This window comes from Anomaloglossus baeobatrachus, chromosome 3 (assembly GCF_048569485.1).
Source record: "Anomaloglossus baeobatrachus isolate aAnoBae1 chromosome 3, aAnoBae1.hap1, whole genome shotgun sequence".
Lineage (NCBI taxonomy): Eukaryota > Metazoa > Chordata > Amphibia > Anura > Aromobatidae > Anomaloglossus > Anomaloglossus baeobatrachus.
The window spans coordinates 360,632,085-360,646,338 of NC_134355.1; the positions used below are offsets into that span (position 1 = coordinate 360,632,085).

At 46.5% G+C, this 14,254-nt stretch overlaps 1 protein-coding gene across 2 annotated transcripts in view; it reads left to right on the forward strand.

Moving 5' to 3' along the window:
- MDN1 (midasin AAA ATPase 1) overlaps nucleotides 1-14,254 on the forward strand; it is a 585,757-nt gene that overhangs the window by 51,947 nt on the left and 519,556 nt on the right. The window lies entirely within an intron of this gene.

Here is a 14,254-nt window from a genome sequence, read left to right on the forward strand (position 1 = left end):
AGACATGTCAAGCTAAAGACCGCCTGATGCCGTTGCGCTCAGCTGCCAGCATAGTAATGAGGGGTGCGTGATTCCTTCTGCGCAGTGAGAACGCTGGTGGCCTGACCAGGCAGGCTTGGGGCGGAGGTGGAGGACACAGATGAGGTGGAGGATGCAGAAGCTGTGGCGGAACTTGGACAGACATAGAATTGACACACAAGTCGTGGGGACGGCAAGACTTGTGCAGCAGACCCTTCACCATCTATCACCATAGTTACCCAGTGCCCAGTCAGCGACATGTAACGTCCCTGTCCATGCTTACTGGTCCAAGTATCGGTGGTGAAATGCACCCGTTCACACACAGAGTTTCTCAAGGAAGCGGTGATGTTGTGTGCGACATGCTGGTGTAGCGCGGGCACACCTTTCTTAGAGAAGTAGTGGCGACTAGGCATCTGGTACTGGGGCACAGCGACAGATATAAGGTCTCTAAAATCCTGTGTGTCCACTAGGCGGAAAGGCAGCATTTCTGTAGCCAACAGCTTACAGAGGGATAGAGTCAACCTCTTCGCTTTGTCATGGGTCGCAGGAAGTGGCCTTTTATTTGACCACATCTGAGGGACAGAGATCTGGCTGCTGTGTGTAGACGGTGTTGAGTAGGGTGTCCCTGGAAAAATGCAGCTTTGTGAGGAAAGTGCAGGCGGAGACATGATGTTGCCTTCATCCAAAGTTGGTGCTATCGATGTCTGAGAGAGCTGTACACACTCACTTGTTTCCCCTTCCAAACCAACTGACGACCTACCAAGCAAACTGCCTGTTGCGGTTACAGTGGTGGAAGTTGTGGGTGGAAAAACAGGTGTGACAGCTGTCCCCACAGTCCTAGAAGATGACGAGCGCGCGGATGCCCTGGAAGGGGCAGGCGGTGGATGGTTGGCTCCACTAGGCCGCATTGCAGCACGGTGAGCTTCCCACCAGGCCATATGATATTTATTCATGTGACGATTCATGGAAGAAGTTGTCAAACTGCTGAGGTTTTGACCTCTACTAAGATAACCATGCCAAATGTTACAGATCACATAATTTGGCCGATCTTTTTTTAGGTCAAAAAAGGACCAGGCTAGGCAAGGCTTAGAGGCCATGCGACCTGTTGATCCACCCCGAATAATGCTCAGAGGCAGAGTGGTGGCTGAGGATGCAGTTGTAGACGTGCTACCAGTGCTCCGACTGTGTCCAGGAAGGCGCCAGGTTACTTCGACGTCGGTTGCATCCTCCTCCACCGCCTCTATTGACCTCCTCGAGTGTCTGACTGTGGGTTGACAGTAGGTGGGATCTAGAACTTCATCATCAATTGTTGTGTTTGCACTCCCCTCCCCCTCAGACCGAGTTTCTTCTTGCCCTGACCGAATATTTAAGTTGTCATCCCAATCGGGTATCTGCGTCTCATCTTCATCAGTATGTTCCTCATTGCCTATAACCACAGTTGTTGGAAAGGCAGCATTTTGGTAGCCAACAGTTTGCATATGATGAAAGTCAACCTCCAAGCCATGTCATGCCCTTCTAAAAGCATGTAAAACACAGCGAGGGGACTCCAACCACAGTCTCCCTCGTTGCCACTAACTGGGCCACACACACCCCACTTGACTGGCATCGGTTGAGCCCCCTTTTGAAAAAGAAAAAGATGCTTTGCATGAAGCACTCTCAAAAATACGCGTGCCTTTCCCGTCCCCTGGCTGACCCAGGGGAAGAAAAGTCCTCTGAGAGCCATGACTTGTTCATCTTGGTTCTTTTAGAAACACAGCGAGGGGACTCCAACCACAGTCTCCCTCGTTGCCACTAACTGGGCCACACACACCCCACTTGACTGGCATCGGTTGAGCCCCCTTTTGAAAAAGAAAAAGATGCTTTGCATGAAGCACTCTCAAAAATACGCGTGCCTTTCCCGTCCCCTGGCTGACCCAGGGGAAGAAAAGTCCTCTGAGAGCCATGACTTGTTCATCTTGGTTCTTTTAGAAACACAGCGAGGGGACTCCAACCACAGTCTCCCTCGTTGCCACTAACTGGGCCACACACACCCCACTTGACTGGCATCGGTTGAGCCCCCTTTTGAAAAAGAAAAAGATGCTTTGCATGAAGCACTCTCAAAAATACGCGTGCCTTTCCTGTCCCCTGGCTGACCCAGGGGAAGAAAAGTCCTCTGAGAGCCATGTCCACATTGTCAGTGGACAGACACGTGTGCTTATCTGCCAGCAGACCCACAGCAGCACTGAAGACAGGTTCCGAGAGAACGCTGGCTGCAGGACACGACAAGATCCCCAAGACGTACGTGGCGAGCTCAGGCAATTTATCAACATTGGAAGCCTAAAATGAGCAGGGCTCAAGTTGCACAATAATGGAATCGATGTTTCCTTGCATATACTCAGATATCTGTGTGTCCTACTCTTTTTCCTTGTCCAGCTCTTTTGTTTTCGCATGAGTATATGTCCTTGTCACTTTCCCATGTGTTGTGAGTTGTTTGTGACCTTTTGGACACCTTTGAGGGTGTTTTCTAGGTGTTTTTCTGTGTTTGTGATTGCCTGCCATTGTTTCCTATGCAGTTCGAGTTCGGTTCGTCGAACGTTCGACGAACCGAACTCGAACGGGAGGTCCGTTCGGCGAACCAACCTCGAGCCGAACTGCGACCGGTTCGCTCATCTCTACTGATATCACCGAGGCTGGCCCCAGTCTCCGTGAGTGACTGGGCTGTGGGCAGAGTTTCACCGCTCGTCACTGCCCAGTATCACAGCCCATCATCTCGTACGCGCTCTCCTTCACAGCAGGTTTAAAAAAATTTTTTGGGGATGGGGGGGTTGTGTGCAGGGCTGTGGAGTCGGTAAACCAAACCTTCGACTCCGACTCCTCAATTTCTCTTGCACCGACTCAGACTCCTACATACAGTTAGGTCCAGAAATATTTGGACAGTGACACAATTTTCGCGAGTTGGGCTCTGCATGCCACCACATTGGATTTGAAATGAAACCTCTACAACAGAATTCAAGTGCAGATTGTAACGTTTAATTTGAAGGTTTGAACAAAAATATCTAATAGAAATTGTAGGAATTGTACACATTTCTTTACAAACACTCCACATTTTAGGAGGTCAAAAGTAATTGGACAAATAAACCAAACCCAAACAAAATATTTTTATTTTCAATATTTTGTTGCGAATCCTTTGGAGGCAATCACTGCCTTAAGTCTGGAACCCATGGACATCACCAAATGCTGGGTTTCCTCCTTCTTAATGCTTTGCCAGACCTTTACAGCTGCAGCCTTCAGGTCTTGCTTGTTTGTGGGTCTTTCCGTCTTATGTCTGGATTTGAGCAAGTGAAATGCATGCTCAATTGGGTTAAGATCTGGTGATTGACTTGGCCATTGCAGAATGTTCCACTTTTTTGCACTCATGAACTCCTGGGTAGCTTTGGCTGTATGCTTGGGGTCATTGTCCATCTGTACTATGAAGCGCCATCCGATCAACTTTGCGGCATTTGGCTGAATCTGGGCTGAAAGTATATCCCGGTACACTTCAGAATTCATCCGGCTACTCTTGTCTGCTGTTATGTCATCAATAAACACAAGTGACCCAGTGCCATTGAAAGCCATGCATGCCCATGCCATCACGTTGCCTCCACCATGTTTTACAGAGGATGTGGTGTGCCTTGGATCATGTGCCGTTCCCTTTCTTCTCCAAACTTTTTTCTTCCCATCATTCTGGTACAGGTTGATCTTGGTCTCATCTGTCCATAGAATACTTTTCCAGAACTGAGCTGGCTTCATGAGGTGTTTTTCAGCAAATTTAACTCTGGCCTGTCTATCTTTGGAATTGATGAATGGTTTGCATCTAGATGTGAACCCTTTGTAGTTACTTTCATGGAGTCTTCTCTTTACTGTTGACTTAGAGACAGATACACCTACTTCACTGAGAGTGTTCTGGACTTCAGTTGATGTTGTGAACGGGTTCTTCTTCACCAAAGAAAGTATGCGGCGATCATCCACCACTGTTGTCATCCGTGGACGCCCAGGCCTTTTTGAGTTTCCAAGCTCACCAGTCAATTCCTTTTTTCTCAGAATGTACCCGACTGTTGATTTTGCTACTCCAAGCATGTCTGCTATCTTTCTGATGGATTTTTTCTTTTTTTTCAGCCTCAGGATGTTCTGCTTCACCTCAATTGAGAGTTCCTTAGACCGCATGTTGTCTGGTCACAGCAACAGCTTCCAAATGCAAAACCACACACCTGTAATCAACCCCAGACCTTTTAACTACTTCATTGATTACAGGTTAACGAGGGAGACGCCTTCAGAGTTAATTGCAGCCCTTAGAGTCCCTTGTCCAATTACTTTTCGTCCCTTTAAAAAGAGGAGGCTATGCATTACAGAGCTATGATTCCTAAACCCTTTCTCCGATTTGGATGTGAAAACTCTCATATTGCAGCTGGGAGTGTGCACTTTCAGCCCATATTATATATATAATTGTATTTCTGAACATGTTTTTGTAAACAGCTAAAATAACAAAACTTGTGTCACTGTCCAAATATTTCTGGCCCTGACTGTATATTGCTTATAGTTAAGTGAAAAATGTATTGTAATACATGAGCGTGTATGTGAACATCAGACATTTAATAATTTTTGATACAATAATCAAGATATTTGGATAGAACATAAAATATATTTATTGGAATACAACTTTAGAGCCCAAACTGTAATAAATTGTAAATATGTAATACACTATGTAATATACAGTAGATTACATATATATCTTGTGTGTGTATATATATATATATATATATATATATATATTACATATTGTATTACATATTTACAATTTATTACAATTTGTGTTCTAAAGTTGTATCCAATAAATATATTTTGTTCTATCTAAATATCTTGATTATTGTATCATAAAAATGATTAAATGTCTAATGTTCACATTGTATTACAATACATTTCTCACTTAAATATAAGCATTATACTAAATGTTATTATTTAGTAAAATGTTAAGCACATTCTGCATTGCGCTACTGTCCCCAATTTATTATATATTTTAGGAGTCTGAGTCGGTGCATTTTATACCGACTCCGACAAAAAAAATGAGCTCCGACTCCACGGCCCTGGTTGTGTGTACACTACATCTGATCACGCTGATTTTACCCTAAATGTGAACCGATGAAACACTACGCGGCTCGCACAGGGCTGTGCATCACTCATACCCAAGCACAGCGCTGCTCACTTCAGTGATTTGTACTAGTCACTAACCCGAACAGAACCATATTATTTTTTTTTAGAAGTCTGTTTCCTCGAGCCTCAGGTTCACTTATCTCTACTAATGATGTCACGGGTGACAGACAGTCCTGTGGTGTCCAGCAATAGAAAGACACAGCGTTTGGCTGTGTAAAATGTTCTCTGACCTTCTGTCATTCCTGCTGTCAGTATTCAGTATAATGGGTATCTCCTCTGCTGGGTTTTCATCTTTTTCCATTTAGGACCCAGGGGAGCTCCTCTCCCCTTCAGGTGCTAATCATCTGTATTTCCCCTTGGGTTTAAATACTCTCATTTTCCCTGGACTTGTGCAAGTAATATTCAGTCCCTTCACAAGCTCTGGATGCAAGCAGGCGACTTGCACTCATCAGTAGGATCGTTACTGCTCTTTACTGAACATCAAGAGATAAATTGTTTGATGTTTTTCCGTGTTTGTTATCCCTCTGTGTCTAGTGGGGTTGACAAAGAGCTCATCCCAGCCGCTCCCTACCTAGGGCACAAATCAGGGTTAGCCTAGGGTCAGGTACCCGGCTCGGTGCATTGGTGTGGAACCTATCTAGGGCGGTGAAGGAACACAGGGTCCAGTGGTAGGCTTGCTCAGGGGTCACCATTTCCCCCTTCCCTAGACACAGAGTTTACCTTCTCTTCCGCCTTTGCTTAATACTTCCCCGTAGCTTAGCGTGACAGGTGATCGCTTGCTCTCCATGCTGTCATCACTGCTGAGACCAATGGTTGGTTGCAGCGGTCGTAGTCAGAATGTCATCGCTGCAAGACCGCTCACAAAGTCTTGTAGGACTACCAGACCAGAGTAGGATTTACCAGAGGTGCATCGTTTTAGTTTTACTGCTTTTTCTTGTGTGGACATTTTAACCTCATAACGACGGCCGTACGACTTAAAGCGGCGGCAAAACAGGGTACTTATTCTGTTCCGCCGCTTTAAAGGGGCGGCCAGAAAAAACCCTGTAGCGCCCCCCAGCGACCGAAAATCTCGGGGGTTTCAGCTACCGGGGGTAGCTGAGACCCCCCAGATTATGAATCGGGGTGTTTTTTTTGGACCCCGATCATGTGATCGGCGGTATACACTGTATACCGACGAACACATGAAAAAAAAAGAAATGGCCGGTAAAACTGATTTCTTTTTCATCTGACATGATCAAACATGTCAAATGAGAAAGAAATCTAACCCCCTAGTGCCCCCAAAGCCCCCGGTACCGGAGAGTCCCCCCACCCCCACCCCTACCCCCACCGGACATCCAAAATGGCGCCGAAGCGCACAGAAAACTGCCGCCGGCGCCGGCTCTGCAGTCATTTCCCTCCGATCTGAAATGATCAAACATTTCAGATCGGAGGGAAATGTCCTCCCCCTGACCCCTCCTCCGGTCCACTGGAGCCCTTTGGTCACCGGAGCCCCCTCCGGTTCTCCAGAGCCACCACCCCCCTCCGGAAGATGGCGGCGCACAGCGCGCGGCCGCATTCATTCTGCTCTTTCTGCCGCATGTGACACGTCACATGCGGCAGAAATGTGTCCCCAGGTCCCACTAGGTCACCCCCCGTCACCCCCCCCCCCCCAGCCCCCGGTTATACGTTACCGGTCTGCCGCTCCGTCCCGCGATCACGCCGCCTCCTTCTTCAATGCTGGCGGCGCATGCGCAGACAGCGGCTGTCAGCTGGATCCCAAGCAGGGATCCTGCTGACGTCGCAACTGCACAGGCTACTCCACTGTGGACCGGGGGAGGGTGAGTGCGGTAATCTGCAGTCACACTCCTCACATGGAGAGACTGCTGTTCCAGAAAGTGGGGGGTACGTTCTGTGAGCGTGCCCCTCATATTCTGGAATGAGGTTACTGCAGGTCACTCTGCCCTAGGTTGGACCGGGGCAGTGTGAGTTCAGTATTCTCAGATTACTGCACCCACACTGCTCATGGAGAGCTTGCTCTTCCAGAAAATGGGGGATACGTTCCCTGAACGTGCCCCCCATATTCTAGAAGATCCAGAGCCGGCGTGGGACCTCCAAAATGGATTACAGCGACCGGAATTTCTTTATTTTCAATAAATTGGTAAAAGAGGAATGTTTCGGGGAGTGTTTTTTCAAATAAATTTTTTTTTTGTCTTTTTTTTTTCTATTACTGACTGGGTTAGTGATGTCGGGTATCTGTTCAGATGCCGTGACATCACTAACCCCAGGGCTTGATGCCAGGTGACATTACAGCTGGTATCAACCCCATATATTACCCCGTCTGCCACCGCACCAGGGCGCGGGATGAGCTGGGGCGAAGCGCCAGGATTGGCGCATCTAATGGATGCGCCACTTCTGGGGCGGCTGCGGCCTGCTATTTTTAGGCTGGGAAGAGTCCAATAACCATGGCTCTTCCCACCCTGAGAATACCAGACCCCAGCTGTCCGCTTCACCTTGGCTGGTGATCTAATTTGGGGGGGACCCCAGGTTTTTTTTTTTTTAAAAAAAACGCCTGGGGAGCCCTCCAAATTGATCACCAGACAAGGTGAAGCTGTCAGCTGTGGTTTGCAGGCTACAGCTGTCTGCTTTACCCTAGCTGGCTATCAAAAATAGGGGGGACCCCACGTCGTTTATTTTAATTATTAATTTTTTGGGGGGCTAAATACAAGGCTAGGCACCCTTTAGTGCCACATGAAAGGCACTAAAGGGCGCCAGCTTAGAATATGCAGGGGGTGGGACGTTATATTGGTTTGACATCTATCCATTCATCCATTGTAGCATTTTAGGCTGTGTGCCCACAATCAGGGTTTGCAGCGTTTTGGGCTCAGATTGTTTTCCCTGCGTCCATAACGCTGCGTTGTGCAGTAGAAGCACAGTGGAAGGATTTTTAGAAATCTCATGCCCACTGTGCTTCTTTTCTCCGCAGCATACACTGACGTGTGGTGCAGCTTCCCGAGCCTCAGCATGTCAATTTATGCTGTGGAGATGAGTGTTCTCTGCAGGTAGCATAGAGCTCCACAGCAGCCTGAACCCAAATCGTGGGCATGGGCAGCTGCGTTCTCCCGTGGACAACACTCACATCTCTGCAGGAGGCTGACACTGTGTACTAGACGCCGTGTCGCTGGATCATGGCCACATAGCCTAAAAGTGAGACATTTGTTGCTACAGCAACATTTTTGTGAAGTACCTGTGGATTCAAAATGCTTACTATACTCCTGAATAAAATCCAGTTTCCAAAATGGAGTCACTTGTGGGGGTTTTCTGACGTATAGGTACCCAAGAGGCCCTGCTAATGTGACATGGTGCGCGCAATTTATTTCAACTTTTCCAGAATTCAAATGGTGCTCCCTCCATTCCAAGCCCTCCCATTTATCCAAACAGAGGTTTTTGGCCACATGTGGGGTATCCCTGTGCTCATAAGACATTGGATAACAACCTGTGGGGTCCACGGTTTGTTGTTGTCTCTTGAAAAAGTGAGAAATTTGATGCTAAAGCAACAGTTTTGTGAAAAAAATGAAAATTTTCAATATGGCAACCTAAGCTTATCAAATTCTGTGAAGTACTCGTGGATTCAAACTGCTCACTATACACCTAGATAAACGCCTTGAAGTGTCTTGTTTCCAGAATGAAGTCACTTGTGGGGGACCGCCACTGTTTAGGCACCTCAGGGGCTCTCCAAATGCAACCTGGCGTCCGCTATTGATTCCAGCCAATTTTGCAGTCAAATGGCGCTCCTTCCCTTCCGAGCCCTGCCATGCGCCCAAACAGTTGATTTCCACCACATATAAGGTATCGCCAAACTCAGGAGAAATTGCACAATAAATGTTATGCTGAATTTTTTCCTTTTACTCTTGTAAAAAAAAAAAGCTACCTGGTTGAAATAACAATTTTGTGGTAAAATTTTTTTTTTTTTTTTTCATGGCTCAACGTTATAAAATTCTGTGAAGCACCTGAGGGTTCAGGGTACTCACCAAACATCTAGATAAATTCCTTGAGGGGCCTAGTTTCCAAAATGGGGTCACTTGTGTGGGGTTTCTGCTGTTTAGGTACCTTAGGGGACCTCCAAATGCGACATGGTGCCCGCAATCTTTTTCAGGCAAATTTCCTTTCTAAAATTCAAATATTGCTCCTTTCGTTCCAAGCCCTCCCATTTGTCCAAACAAAGGTTTCAGACCACATGTGAGGTATCACCGCGCTCATAAAAAAGTGGTTAACAAACCTTGAGGTCAAATTTTTGGAATTACCTCTTGAAAAAGTGAGAAAATTGATGCTAAAGCAACATTTTTGAGAAAATTATTAAAATTTTCAATATGACAACGTAACGTTAACAAAATCTGTGAAGTACCTGTGGATCTAAAATGCTCACTATACCCCTAGATAGAAGCCTTGAGGGGTCTAGTTTCCAAAATGGTGTCACTTGTGAGGGATTTCTTCTGTTTAGGTACCTTAGCGGACCTGTAAATGCAACATGGTGCCCGCAATCTATTTCAGCCAAATTTGCTTTCCAAAATTCAAATATTGCTCCTTCTGTTCCGAGCCCTCCCATTTGTCCAAACAGAGGTTTCTGACCACATGTGGGGTATCGGCGTGCTCATAAGAAAGTGGGGAACAAGTTTTGGGGTCCATTTTGTTGTGTTATTTCTTCTAAAAGTGAATAAATTTGGGTTAGAGCAACATTTTTAGGTAAAATTTAATTTTTGCTTTTTTTCATTCCACATTGCTTTTGTTCATGTGAAGCACCTGAAGGGTTAATAAACTTCTTGAATGTGATTTTGAGTACTTTGGGGGGTGCAGTTTTTAGAATGGTGTCACTTTTGGGTATTTTCTGTCATCTAGGCCTATTGAAGTCACTTCAAATGTGATGTGGTCCCTAAAAAACTGGTTTTGTAAATTTTGATGTAAAAATGAGAAATTGCTGATAAACTTTGAACCCCTCTAACGTCCTAACAAAAAAAATTTTGTTTCCAAAATTGTGCTGATGTAAAGTAGACATGTGGGAAATGTTATTTATTAACTATTTTGTGTCACAGAAATCTCTGGTTTAACGGTATAAAAATTCAAAAGTTGAAAATTGCTAAATTTTCAAAATTTTTGCCAATATTCAATTTTTTTCATAAATAAACACAAAAAATATTGTCCTAAATTTGGTACTAACATGAAGTCCAATATGTGACGAAAAAACAATCTCAGAATCACCGGGATCCGTTGAAGCGTTCTAGAGTTATAACCTCATGAAGTGACACTGGTCAGAATTGCAAAATTTGGTCTGGTCATTAACCCCTTCACGACCGCGGGCAGTAAAATTACGTCCTATTTTAACGTGACTTAACGACCAGGGACGTAATTTTACTGCCTAAACTTCATTTGATTGCCGTGGCCATAGCAACGGCTTTCAAATGATGTCCCCTGCTGTTTCTTACAGCAGGGGACCTTTGCTTGACCCTAGGGGGGGCGGCATCGCCACCCCCTATCGACGATCGATGTGATTGGCTGTTCAAATCTGAACCGCCAACCACATCGATCGCACTAATTTCGGCAAAAATAATGCCCGAATTAGTGCGATCCTGTGAGATCCAGCTATGAGATGCCGCAGCTGCTGCAGCATATCATAGGTGGACCTCAAACATGTCTCCCCCAGCCCCTGCAGCACTGATTGGAGCGATCGTGCTATGACGCGCAATCGCTCCAATCAGTGTGCAGTGGGGCGGTGTGATTTGCCGGTGGCCGCCCTCCCCAGGCCTGTCCTGGTCTGGGGACCCTCCCCCAACATGTCTGCAGCGTGCAGTGGCTGGTACTTGTGGTACCACGCCACCGCCGCTGCTGCCGCCGCCGCCGCCCTAGCTGTCACCGCTGCTGCACGTGAGTACTGTGCTCACTTTGCAGCCAGCCCGTGCGCGCTCCCGTGGTGCCCCTGCGCGCTCCCGTGGTGCCCCTGCGCGCTGCCATGGTAGCCCCTGCCGTGCCCCCCCCGCGATCTGCTCCCCCCAACCCCCCCCCCCCCCCCCCCCGACATCCCGATCTGCTCCCCCCGCGATCTGACTGCCTCCCCCATTATCTCTGTTCTGCAGCTCCCTCTCCGGTCTCCCCCTCTGCTCTACCCCCTCCCCCTCTGCTCCCCCCTCTCTGCTCTCACTCCCCCCCCCTCTCCCCCTCTGCTCTCCCCCGACGTCCTCTTACCTGTCTTCACCGGCCTGATCACATCTGCGTCCATCGCTGGGTCCTTCCTGGGCATTCTGCTGATCTGCCTGCTGCTCCTGTAAAGCTGTCCATCTCTCTGCCATCTATTCCTCTGCAGCTCTTCTGGTCAGTGTTCCTCCTGCTAGTCCTCTGGGTACTGTGAGTATAACTTTTTTTTTTCCGTATCCCCTGTCCATTTTTACACCTCATCTGTCCGTGCGTCCCGCCAAGCGCTGATCAGGGATGCAGATAACGGATCGGCATCCCTGCTCAATTTTTGGCGTGACTTTTTTTTTTTTTTCCGTATCCCCGACGCTTTTTGTATCGCATCCGTCCGTGCGTCCCGCCAAGCGCTGAACAGGGATGCAGATAACGGATCGGCATCCCTGCTCAATTTTTGGCGTGACTTTTTTTTCCGTATCCCCGACGCTTTTTGTATCGCATCCGTCTGTGCGTCCCGCCAAGCGCTGATCAGGGATGCAGATAACGGATCGGCATCCCTGCTCAATTTTTGGCGTGACTTTTTTTTTTCCGTATCCCCGACGCTTTTTGTATCGCATCCGTCCGTGCGTCCCACCAAGCGCTGATCAGGGATGCACATAACGGATCTGCATCCATGGTCAATTTTTGGCGTGACTTTTTTTTTTTTTACGTATCCCCGACGCTTTTTTTTATCGCATCCGACCGTGCGTCCTGCAGCGGCCGATCAGTGCACTGCGTCTGTGCGTTTGAAAAGTCAAATGGCGCTCCTTCTCTTCTGAGCCCCGCCATGCGCTCAAACAATTTATTTCCACCACATATGAGGTATCTGCGTACTCAGGAGAAAATGCACAATACATTTTATGGTGCATTTTTTCCTGTTACCCTTGTGAAAAAAAAAGCTACCTAGTTGAAGCAACCGTTTTGTGGTAAAAAAAAAAATTTTTCTTTTCACGGCTCAACGCTATAAACTTCTGTGAAGCCCCCAGGTTTTCAAAGTGCACATCAAACATCTAGAAAAATTATTTGAGGGCTCTAGTTTCCAAAATGGTGTCACTTGTGGGGGAGCTCCACTGTTTAGGCACCATAGGGGGTCTCCAAACGTGACATGGCGTCCGCTAATGATTCAAACCAATTTTGCTGTCAAATGGCGCTCCTTCTCTTCTGAGCCCCGCCATGCGCCCAAACAATTACTTTCCACCACATATGAGGTATCTGCGTACTCAGGAGAAATTGCACAATACATTTTATGGTGCATTTTTTCCTGTTACCCTTGTGAAAAAAAAAGCTACCTAGTTGAAGCAACTGTTTTGTGGTAAAAAAAAAAATTTTTCTTTTCACGGCTCAACGCTATAAACTTCTGTGAAGCCCCCAGGTGTTCAAAGTGCACATCAAACATCTAGAAAAATTATTTGAGGGCTCTAGTTTCCAAAATGGTGTCACTTGTGGGGGAGCTCCACTGTTTAGGCACCATAGGGGGTCTCCAAACGTGACATGGCGTCCGCTAATGATTCCAACCAATTTTGCTGTCAAATGGCGCTCCTTCTCTTCTGAGCCCCGCCATGCGCCCAAACAATTACTTTCCACCACATATGAGGTATCTGCGTACTCAGGAGAAAATGCACAATACATTTTATGGTGCACTTTTTCCTGATAGCCTTGTGAAAAAAAAAGCTACCTAATTGAAGCAACCGTTTTGTGGTAAAAAAAATTTTTTTTCTTTTCACGGCTCAACGCTATAAACTTCTGTGAAGCCCCCAAGTATTCAAAGTGCTCACCAAACATCTAGAAAAATTATTTGAGGGCTCTAGTTTCCAAAATGGGGTGACTTGTGGGGGAGCTCCATTGTTTAGGCACCTCAGGGGGTCTTCATACCCCACATGGCGTCCGCTAATGAGTGCAGCTAATTTTGCATTCAAAAATTCAAATGGCGCTCCTTGCCTTCCGAGCACTGCCGTGTGTCCAAAGATTTGATTTCCACCACATATGAGGTATCTGCGTATTCAGGAGAAAATGCACAATACATTTTATGGTGCATTTTTTCCTGTTACCCTTGTGAAAAAAAAAGCTACCTAGTTGAAGCAACCGTTTTGTTGTAAAAAAAATTTTTTTTCTTTTCACGGCTCAACGCTATAAACTTCTGTGAAGCCCCCAGGTGTTCAAAGTGCTCACCAAACATCTAGAACAATTATTTGAGGGCTCTAGTTTCCAAAATGGGGTCACTTGTGGGGGAGCTCCATTGTTTAGGCACCTCAGGGGGTCTTCAAACCCGACATGGCGTCCGCTAACAGGTGCAGCTAATTTTGCACTCAAAAATTCAAATGGCGCTCCTTGCCTTCCGAGAACTGCTGTGTGTCCAAACATTTGATTTCCACCACATATGAGGTATCTGCGTACTCAGGAGAAAATGCACAATACATTTTATGGTGCATTTTTTCCTGTTACCCTTGTGAAAAAAAAAGCTACCTAGTTGAAGCAACCGTTTTGTGGTAAAAAAAAATTTTTTTTCTTTTCACGGCTCAACGCTATAAACTTATGTGAAGCCCCCAGGGGTTCAAAGTGCTCACCAAACATCTAGAAAAATTATTTGAGGGCTCTAGTTTCCAAAATGGGGTCACTTGTGGGGGAGCTCCATTGGTTAGGCACCTCAGGGGGTCTTCAAACCCGACATGGCGTCTGCTAATGAGTGCAGCTAATTTTGCGTTCAAAAATTCAAATGGCGCTCCTTCCCTTCCGAGCTCTGCCGTGCGCCCAAACAATTGATTTTTACCACATATGGGGTATCAGCGTACTCAGGAGAACATGCACAATAAATTGTATTGTGTACTTTCTCTTTTCTCCCTTGTAAAAATGAAAATTTTATGGCTAAAGTAACATT